The following is a 9,478-nucleotide window of genomic DNA, read 5'->3' as shown; positions in this document are numbered from 1 at the left end:
AGGACAGAATACTTGCAAATTCATTCTACAAAGCTATCATTACCCTGATAGCAAAACCAGACAAAGACACTCCAAAAAAAAAGCAAATTACAGACCAATATCTCCAATGAATATAGATGTAAAAATCCTCAGAAAAATTAGCAAATAGAATTCAAAAATATATTAAAAAGATCATATACCATGATCAAGTGGGATGTATTAGGGATGCAAGGATGGTTCAATATCCACAAATCAATCAGTCATACACCATGTTATCAAAAGGAAGGATAAAAATTATATGACCATTTCAATAGTTGCAAAAAAATCATTTGATAAAATTCTACATCCATTCATGACAAAAACTCTAGTCAAAATGGGTATAAAGAGAACATATCTCAACATAATAAAAGGCATTTATGACAAATCCACCGCTAACATCATACAGTTAGTGAAAGGCTGAGTGCTTTTCCTCTAAAATCAGGAACAAGACAAGGATGCCCATTCTTGTCACTTCCATTAACATAGTACTGAAAGTCCTAGCCACAGCAATTAGATAAGAAAAAGAAATAAAATGCATCCAAAATGGAAGGGAAGAAGTAATACTGTCACTATTTTCAGATAACATAATACTCTGTATAGAAAACCCTAAAGTCTCCACCAAAAAACTATTAGAACTAATAAATGAATTCAGTAAAATTGTAGGATACAAAATTAATATATGCAAATCTGTTGCTTTTCTATATAGTAACAATGAACTACCAGAAAAAGAAGAAATAAAACAATCCTGTTTAAAATTGCATCAAAAAGAATAAAATAACTAGAAAGAAACTTAACCAAGGAGGTGAAAGACCTATACTCTGAATACTATAAAACAGTGATGAAGGAAATTGAAGATGATACAAATGGAAAGATATTCTGTGCTCTTGGATTAGAAGAATTAATACTGATAAAATGTCCATACTACCCAAAGCAAACTACATATTTAATGCAATCCCTATCAAAATATCCATGACACTTCACAGAACTAGAACAAATAATCCTAAAATTTATATGGAACCACAAAAGACCCCAAATCGCTAAAGCCATCTTAAGAAAAAAAGAACAAAGCTGAAGATATCATACGCCCTGATTTCAGACTATACTGCAAATCTACGGTAATCAAAACAGTATGGTACTGGCACAAAAACAGACACATAGATCAATGGAACAGAACAGAGAGCCCAGAAATAAACACATGCACTTATGGTCAATTAATCTATGGCAAAGGAGGCAAGAATATACAATGGGAAAAGACAGTGTCTTCAATAAGATGTGCTGGGAAATCTGGACAGCCACATGTAAAAGAATGCAATTAGAATATTTTCTCACACCACATACAAAAGTAAAATCAAAATGGATTAAAGATCTAAATGTAAGACTATAAGTCATAAAACTCCTAGAAGAAAACATAGGCAGAACACTCTTTGACATAAATCATAGCAATTCTTTTTTATCTGTTCCTAAGGCAAATGAAAAAAAGGAAAAATAAACAAATGGGACCTAATTAAACTTAAAAGTTTTTGCACAGCAAAGAAAATCATCAGCAAGATGAAAAGAAAACCGACTAAATGGAGAAAATATTTGCAAATGATATAACTGATAAATGGTTAGTATCCAAAATATATAAACAGCTCATACAACTCAATATGAAAAAAACAAACAACTCAATTTAAAAATGGGAAAAAATACCTAAAAAGACATTTTTTCCAAAGAAGACATACAGATGGTCAACATGAACATGAAAAAATGCTCAACACTGCTAATCATCAGAGAAATGCAAATCAAAACCACAGTGAGACATCACATCACACTTTTCAGAATGACTTTCATCAGAAAGACTACAAATTACAAATGTTGGTGAGGATATGAAGAAAAGGAAACCCTTGTACACTGTTGATGGGAATGTATATTGGTGCAGTCACTGTGGAAAACAGAATGGAGATTCCTCAAAAAACTAAAAATAAGGGGCTTCCCTGGTGGCGCAGTGGTTGAGAGCCCGCCTGCTGATGCAGGGGACACGGGTTCGTGACCCGGTCCAGGAAGATCCCACATGCTGCAGAGTGGCTGGGCCCGTGAGCCATGGCCGCTGAGCCTGCGCGTCCGGAGCCTGTGTTCCGCAACGGGAGAGGCCACAACAGTGAGAGGCCCGCATACCGCAAAAAAATAAAAAAAAGTAAAACTAAAAATAAAGCTACCATATAACCCGGCAATTCCACTTCTGGGTATGTACACCAAGAAAACAGAAACACTAAGTCGAAGCACCTCATAACAGCACTATGTTATGTGTTCATAACAGCACTATTTGCAATAGCCAAGATATAGCAACAACCTAAGGTCCATCAACAGATGAATGGATAAAGAAGTTGTGGTATATATACATATATCACAATGGAATATATATATACAAATGGAATATTACTTACCCACACAAAAAAATGAAATTTTGCCAATTTCAATAACATGGATGGACCTGGAGGGTATTATGCTTAGTGAAATGAGTCAGATAGAGAAAGATACATACTGTATCATTTATATGTAATATCTAAAATAAATAAAGCATATGAATGAATATAACAAAACAGAAACAGACTCACAGATATAGAGAACAATGTAGTGGTTACCAGTGGGGAGAGGGAAAGAAGGAGGGGCAAGTTAGGGGCAGGGGATTAGGAGGTACAAACTACCATGTGTAAAATAAATAAACTATAAAGTATATTGTGCAGAACAGAGAATATAGCCAATATTTTATAATAACTTTAAATGGAGTATAATCTAAAAAACATTGGATCACTATGTACACCAGAAATTAATATAATATTTAAGTAAACTACACTTCGTTAAAAATATAAAATAAAATTAAAATTAAACATATGTTTAGATGCCAAGTTGACAAAAGGCAGACTTGTGATGGTTAATTTTATGTGTTAACTTGACTGGGCTAAGAGATGCCCAGATATCTGTAAAACATTATTTATGTGTGTGTCTGTGAGGGTGTCTCTGAAGAAATTAGCATTTGAATCAGTAAATTGAGTAAAGAAGATCTCCCTCACCAATGCAGGTTGGCATCATCCAAAGCACTTAGGGCCTAAATAGCACAGAAAGGCAAAAGAAGGGTACATTTGCTTTCTGCCTGAGCTAAGATATCCGTCTTCTTCTGTCCTCAGACATTGGTACTCCTAGTTTTCTGGTCTTTGGCATTGGACTGAATTATACTACCAGGTTTTCTGGGTCTCCAGCTTGCAGATGGCAGATTGGAGGACTTCTTAGCCTCCATAATCAAGGCCAAGTCCTATCATAAATACACATATATATAATTTTATCTGTATTTATAAAATATATTTTGTGTATTATTGGTCTGTTTCTCCAGAGAACCTGAACTAATACACCACGCCGAGTAGCATTCCAGCAGCTGCATTTTTTTAAAATAAATTTATTTATTTTTGGCTGTTTTGGGTCTTCGTTTCTGTGCGAGGGCTTTCTCTAGTTGGCGGTGAGCGGGGGCCACTCTTCATCGCGGTGCGCAGGCCTCTCACTATCGCGACCTCTCTTTTTGCGGAGCACAGGCTCCAGACGCGCAGGCTCAGCGGCCATGGCTCACGGGCCTAGTTGCTCCGCGGCATGTGGGAACTTCCCAGACCAGGGCTCAAACCCGTGTCCCCTGCATTGGCAGGCAGATTCTCAACCATTGCGCCACCAGGGAAGCCCCCAGCAGCTGCATTTTGAATGATGTTCTGTGCAGTAGATGGCATGCTCTCACTCCAAAATAGTTGCCTGTTTGAAACTCTTCTGTTGGGGCTTTCAAGAGACTCCATGAATATCTTCATCTCCTACAAATAACTCATGCACCATTATAGGATCTTCTGGGTTACATGATCCAAGTGGTAGGACTACTTGTACTATGGCCTTTCTTGCCCAGGGTCCCTACTGAAGCCTGGCAGCTTTCCACATCACTTGCTAAATCATTCGGTGCAGTGTGATGTTTGCTCCACATTGCTTCTAATTTAATGGTAGAATGCACAAGGTAAAATAATTTCCCCTTTACCTTGGACCAGTGCCCCAGACCATTGACTCCCTAAAAGGGTCACAGATGTGACAAGCCACTGGATCTCTGTATGGCTTATCTCTCCTACTCTCTGAAGCTTGTGTGTCTTACATGGCATCCAGAGTCACCTAGGCTGTGAATTCAGCTTTCTCTGAAGTTCTGCTATTCTCAATATCAAGTCCTTTGCCTATTCAGCAGCTCAGTAGGCCTTTCAGTTGCAGGTGACAAGGATCTCTTTAAAGACTGACAAGGAAGACCTCTGACTTTCACACTTACCTTTAGTAGATGATTAGTTATTTTCTCTCCAGAATGCACCAGCAGGCACTCACCAGTAGTCACCCAATTCTATATCCCTTAATTTTATTATTTTCTCTCTATCTCTCAAATGTCAGAGACCCTGTAAAAGCTAGTGCACTTCCATCACCTTAGCAATTGTACTACTATGACATCCAAGAAACTATCAACACACTGCTTGTCATCAGGGACAGGGTCTTCATTGCCATTCAGCTGGTATATGATCCAACCCCAGAATTACATCTTTAGAGTCTGCTTTATAGGACTCATTTCTGGTACGAATTGGCTTAAATTGGGTTCCCTAGAAGCAGAATCCGAGGCAGAGAATCTAAAACAAGTGATTTATTCAGGGAATGCTCTCAGGATAAACCTTTAAAGAGGGGAGGAAAAGAGGACAGGGCAAAGAAGAAGCTAGACAAAGATATGGTTTCAGGAGAAATTCATCCTCAACCTGAACCCATGAAGAGCTCTGAAGTCTCAATTTTTTTATAGAGGCTGTACTACTTATATCCAAGGATGCTGGGTTGTTATATCCTTATATTAGTAGACCACTGATAACTGACCACTGGCAAAGTGGAGGATTGCATAACTTTCTAGGCATCTCCTGGTAAGGCAGTACCCACTAGCTAAAGGCTCTCCCCATTACTGCTAAAATATAAGTTGTCAGTAGCCCACACCTGCAGCATCTGGGAAATGAGTGTAACACTCTGACACACCAGTCCCCCTCCCCTCCAGCTTTCTGACTTCCTAAAGGTGCTTCTCTTTGATCAAAATCAGAGGGCAAGAGAGACCACAGATGCAACTATAAAGGTTCAATTCTTAGGACACAGAGCAGGGTAGAGATGGTTGCATGACGGAACACAGAGAAAAGGTCCTGTGCTTCTGCATAAAATCACTTGGGGCTCCCACATAACCTAAAAGATTAAGCCTCAGTCCTCAGCATGGCAGGCTCTTCACAGTCTCTCTTCCTTGCCTGCCTTGAAGCTTTATACTTCGTGGCTATTTACCTGATATAACATATGTCCTGGCCAACATTTCTCAGACTTTTATTTCTAAAATACTTTTCTTCTTGCCTGATATCCCCCTTCCCAATCTCATTACATCTTCCTGCCACCCTACCACAACTTCCCCATACTGGGCCACACATACAGACACACACAGAGTTTATCCTAATAACAATCGCTCTACTCTAGCTCTTATGAGTCGGTTTCTTAAACAGATCTTAAATTACCTGAGAAGAGAGATGGCTTTATTTTTCAATTGCCCTGCCACAGAGTAGCAACGAGTGAATGAATGGAAGAAATAATGAATGATTCATTCATATCCTTCAAGGGTCAGTTTTAAGTAACATCTTTTTTAATGTCATCTCTGGCTTCTCATTCCTGTCTCAAATTTTAGATGGCCCCTCCACTCTGTTTTTATAACCCTTGACCTACATTTTTCATAGGACTCCCCATAGGGCATTATAATGATTTGGTCAGGTGCCTGTCACCTGCAGTATAATATAAGGCTTTCATCATTATAGTTCCAGAGCCTGGCAAATAATAGGTCCTTGAAGAATATGAAAGATGGATAAATGATTGAATGAGTGGACGAGTGTAAGAGACAGTGACAAACCATAACATTTCCAGGAAAGGGAGCATACTTTTCTTTCTCAGAATCAAATGAAGAGTTGAAAATTACAATAAAATGGAATTTTAATAAGTGTGGCATGTTCAATGGGTTGCACAATATTTGACAGAATATCATAGATGGACTGATAATAGATAGCTTATATAGAAAGAGATAAGGAGATAGAGATAGAGATAGACTCAGGGTGGTTTTATCTGATTAGCTTTCAATTCAGATCAGAGAACACTTCCAATTTCTAGTATATGTAATATTATCTATAGTTTTTGAGTAAGGATACGTTTAAGTTAATTTGTTTAAGGTACTCAACACTGCTAATATGTTAATATATGAGTATCATTGGCAAAAACATTCCTAAGAATCTGATTAATCTCTAGACGAACAGTCTTGAGACAAAATAGTTTTAAAACACTTTGATCTGAAAATGATGGCTCTTCAGGGTTCTCAAACCCAAGATTTATTTAATTCAAAAAGTTTCTCTTGAAGAATTGTATGGAGAAAAAGCTTTTATCTTATTCTTCGGGGTGATCTTTCAGTGAGCTGCCGCATACCACATATGTTAATGCTTCAGCACAGGGAGTCTTGGTTGTTTATGAACTTTGTTGAGTGCAAAGGTTTATTTGCATCGTCTGATAGCTTTTGACAGGAGTTTAGCTCTTCTAATGGCAATAATAGTCATCTGTTTTTCTAAGCACTCTGATTAAAATAAAGCAAGGAAATGAAAATGTGTTTAAACATGTTTCAGACTAATAATGTCAGTCTAAACCAACTGGAAATACAAGTGCTGTCTTGGTGATCCTCCTTCTAATCTTGATCCTTAGTAAAGCAAAGTCGATGCAACCACAGTTCCCAGGCTCAGTGTGACTATTTTTACCCAATTTCTTTGCCTCTTCAATCATAGAATATCTTATCAGTAACAGAAATTAAAAATATTCTATATTATCTATGATTAAATCATCTCTGTTTAGTTTTCCTGTACCTACTATTTTATTTTGAAGTAAAATGGGGCAACTCTGCATTGCTCAATATTACCATTTGTTTTCAATCTTATTTCTTCTAACTTAATACAAAAAGGAAAATTTTAAGAGTTGGAAAGGACCATAGAGATAGTTTTATCTGGTCTCCTACTTTTATCTTTGTGAACAACTTGAATCCAGAGAAACTGCACAAGTGAGTAGGTGACTATGCTAGGAAGAGAACCCCATTTTCCTGATTAATATTCTCTGCCTCCATTTATCCCACACTACTATTAAGGTGCCATTAATGTCTCTATTCACTCATTCATTCCTGAGTTCATAAATGTAAATCTCTTAGAATCTTAGAACTTAGTGTCTGGTGCATATAATATTTATTAATATCTTATTTTTCTTATAATTAACTATTATTTAATTAAATTATTTCATTATATGTAATTAGAGTTTTTGTTAAATCAGAAACATATGCATAATTGTCTATAATGTATTTACATTGCCTCTCCTTTCAAGGAGAATCACTTTATAAAACATTTACTCATTAAGGTAGGTAGAATAATAGCCGCTCCCAAAGATGTCTGAACCTTAATTCCCCAGACCTGGAATATGTCATATTTCATGGCAATGGGAGAAGAATTAAGGCTGTAGATGGAATTAAGTTTGCTAATCAACTGACCTTGAGTTGTGGAGATTGTTTTGGATTATCCCCATGCCACCAATGTTATCATAAAGGTCTTTATAAGTGCAAGAGAGAGGCAAAAAAGAGAGAAGAGAGTTGGCAGTGAGAAAAGGACTTAGGCCAAAGTTGCCAACTCTGAAGATGGAGGAAGAGAGCCAGAAGTCGAGGAAGAGAGCCAGAAGTCATGGAATGCAGGTGGCATCCCGAATCCACAAAAAAAAGGAACAGAGCCTACAGAAAGGTAAGGAAGCTCTGCAGACATCTTAATTTTAGCCCAGTGAGACCCACTGCAGTCTTCTGAACTACAGAACTGTAGGATAATAAATGTATAATTTTAAGCCACTATGTTAGTGGTAATTTGTTACAGTATCCACAGGAAATGAATATACTCATTTTTAAAGGAATACAAAAAGAACATTTTTAGATGTACAACCTGTGCATTTGGTCAAAGCAATTGTAGAAGCGTGACCAGAACACTCTAGTACAGTGCTAAACAGTAGAAGAATTTGAGATAATGGAATACCCCACATCTGTATTGTCCAGTGTATAGCCCTTCACTACACTGAGCTCTTGAATGTGGCAAGTAGGCCAGAGAAACTGAATTTTTAAATTCAATTAAAATTTAAATAGCCACATGTGAATAGGGGCTAATAAATTGGACAGCACAGTTAGTGTCTGATTTATAATTAAATGTTTCTCCCCTATTCTGCCAAGATAATGTACAAGTCAGAAACAAGTCTTTGCCTGCTAAAGTACTGGAACCCTGTTTAGCAGATTATGTACTTGGTAAATATTTAATGAAGTCTGTGGGAATGTGATGGCAGCCACCATTAATATCAAGGAGGTAGAGGAAGACAGTTACTGGGGGGAAGATAACAACTTTTTTCAGTCAAATTCCAACAGGTTTGGCCTCTGCCAGCAATAAGGTCAAGGGTATCCAACCAGCAAACTGCACGCATCCAGTGGCATTGATCCCACATGTGTCTGATATTACAGGGCAGAGTAACAGAAAATCAGTTCAAATTCACTCCCAACTGTGGGGCTTTTGCAATGTCGTGTTCTTTGTCCTCTTTGTATTTCTCCTGTTTACTCACTGATTTTGGTTCAACCTGCTTTAACCTCTACCCTGTGCAACTTTCATAGAATAAGTAGTCTTTTCTAAGGCTTTCACAGGCGGGATAAAAATTGGGATGCAGGGGGCGGCTGAAACAGCGGCAGACTTTTTTGAGAGTTTACTTTCTAATTAGAACGTAAAAGCACATACACACACATCTTCGGAAAACTAATTTCAGCTAGTTGTGGTTATTTTTCAGTGGGTTATGGGATTTTAATTATGTACTTATACTTCATCTGATGGCCCAATAAGGCAGCTTCTCCCATTGCAAAATTTCTCACTTCTCCCCACTCTCCATTCTCACTGTTAAGTGCTGGTTCAGGTCCACATCGTCTTTCTCCCACACCAACCGTTATAAGACATAAGACTTACTAAGCAGTCAATATGTGGCAGCTGGGCGGCTAAGCGTAAATATTTTAAATCACATAAAGGCATACAAGCGTCATCTCCACTCATCTGTTCACACATTCGCTTAATTACCCAACACTTCCTGAGCACCTACTCTTCACTCTGATACAACTCTGGTCTGGGGCCTTGCTGAGGGCTCAGTCTGTGGATGTCCCTGTACGGGTGGTTTGGAGACTCACGAAGAGGGTGAAGATAAGCATGTGCTTCAGGTTAGCACGGGCCACCGCATAAGCTCTCTGCCTCAGAAGCCAGATCCACTGAATTTGGATGCCAAGTCTGCCCTTTACCAGCTGTGTAACTTGGGTCAAACTACTTTGATTATC

The sequence above is a fragment of the Neophocaena asiaeorientalis genome, unplaced genomic scaffold, assembly GCF_003031525.2.
Source record: "Neophocaena asiaeorientalis asiaeorientalis breed wild unplaced genomic scaffold, Neophocaena_asiaeorientalis_V1.1 scaffold723, whole genome shotgun sequence".
Lineage (NCBI taxonomy): Eukaryota > Metazoa > Chordata > Mammalia > Artiodactyla > Phocoenidae > Neophocaena > Neophocaena asiaeorientalis.
The sequence above is the reverse complement of the archived record's forward strand: the minus strand, read 5'-3'. Positions refer to the sequence as shown.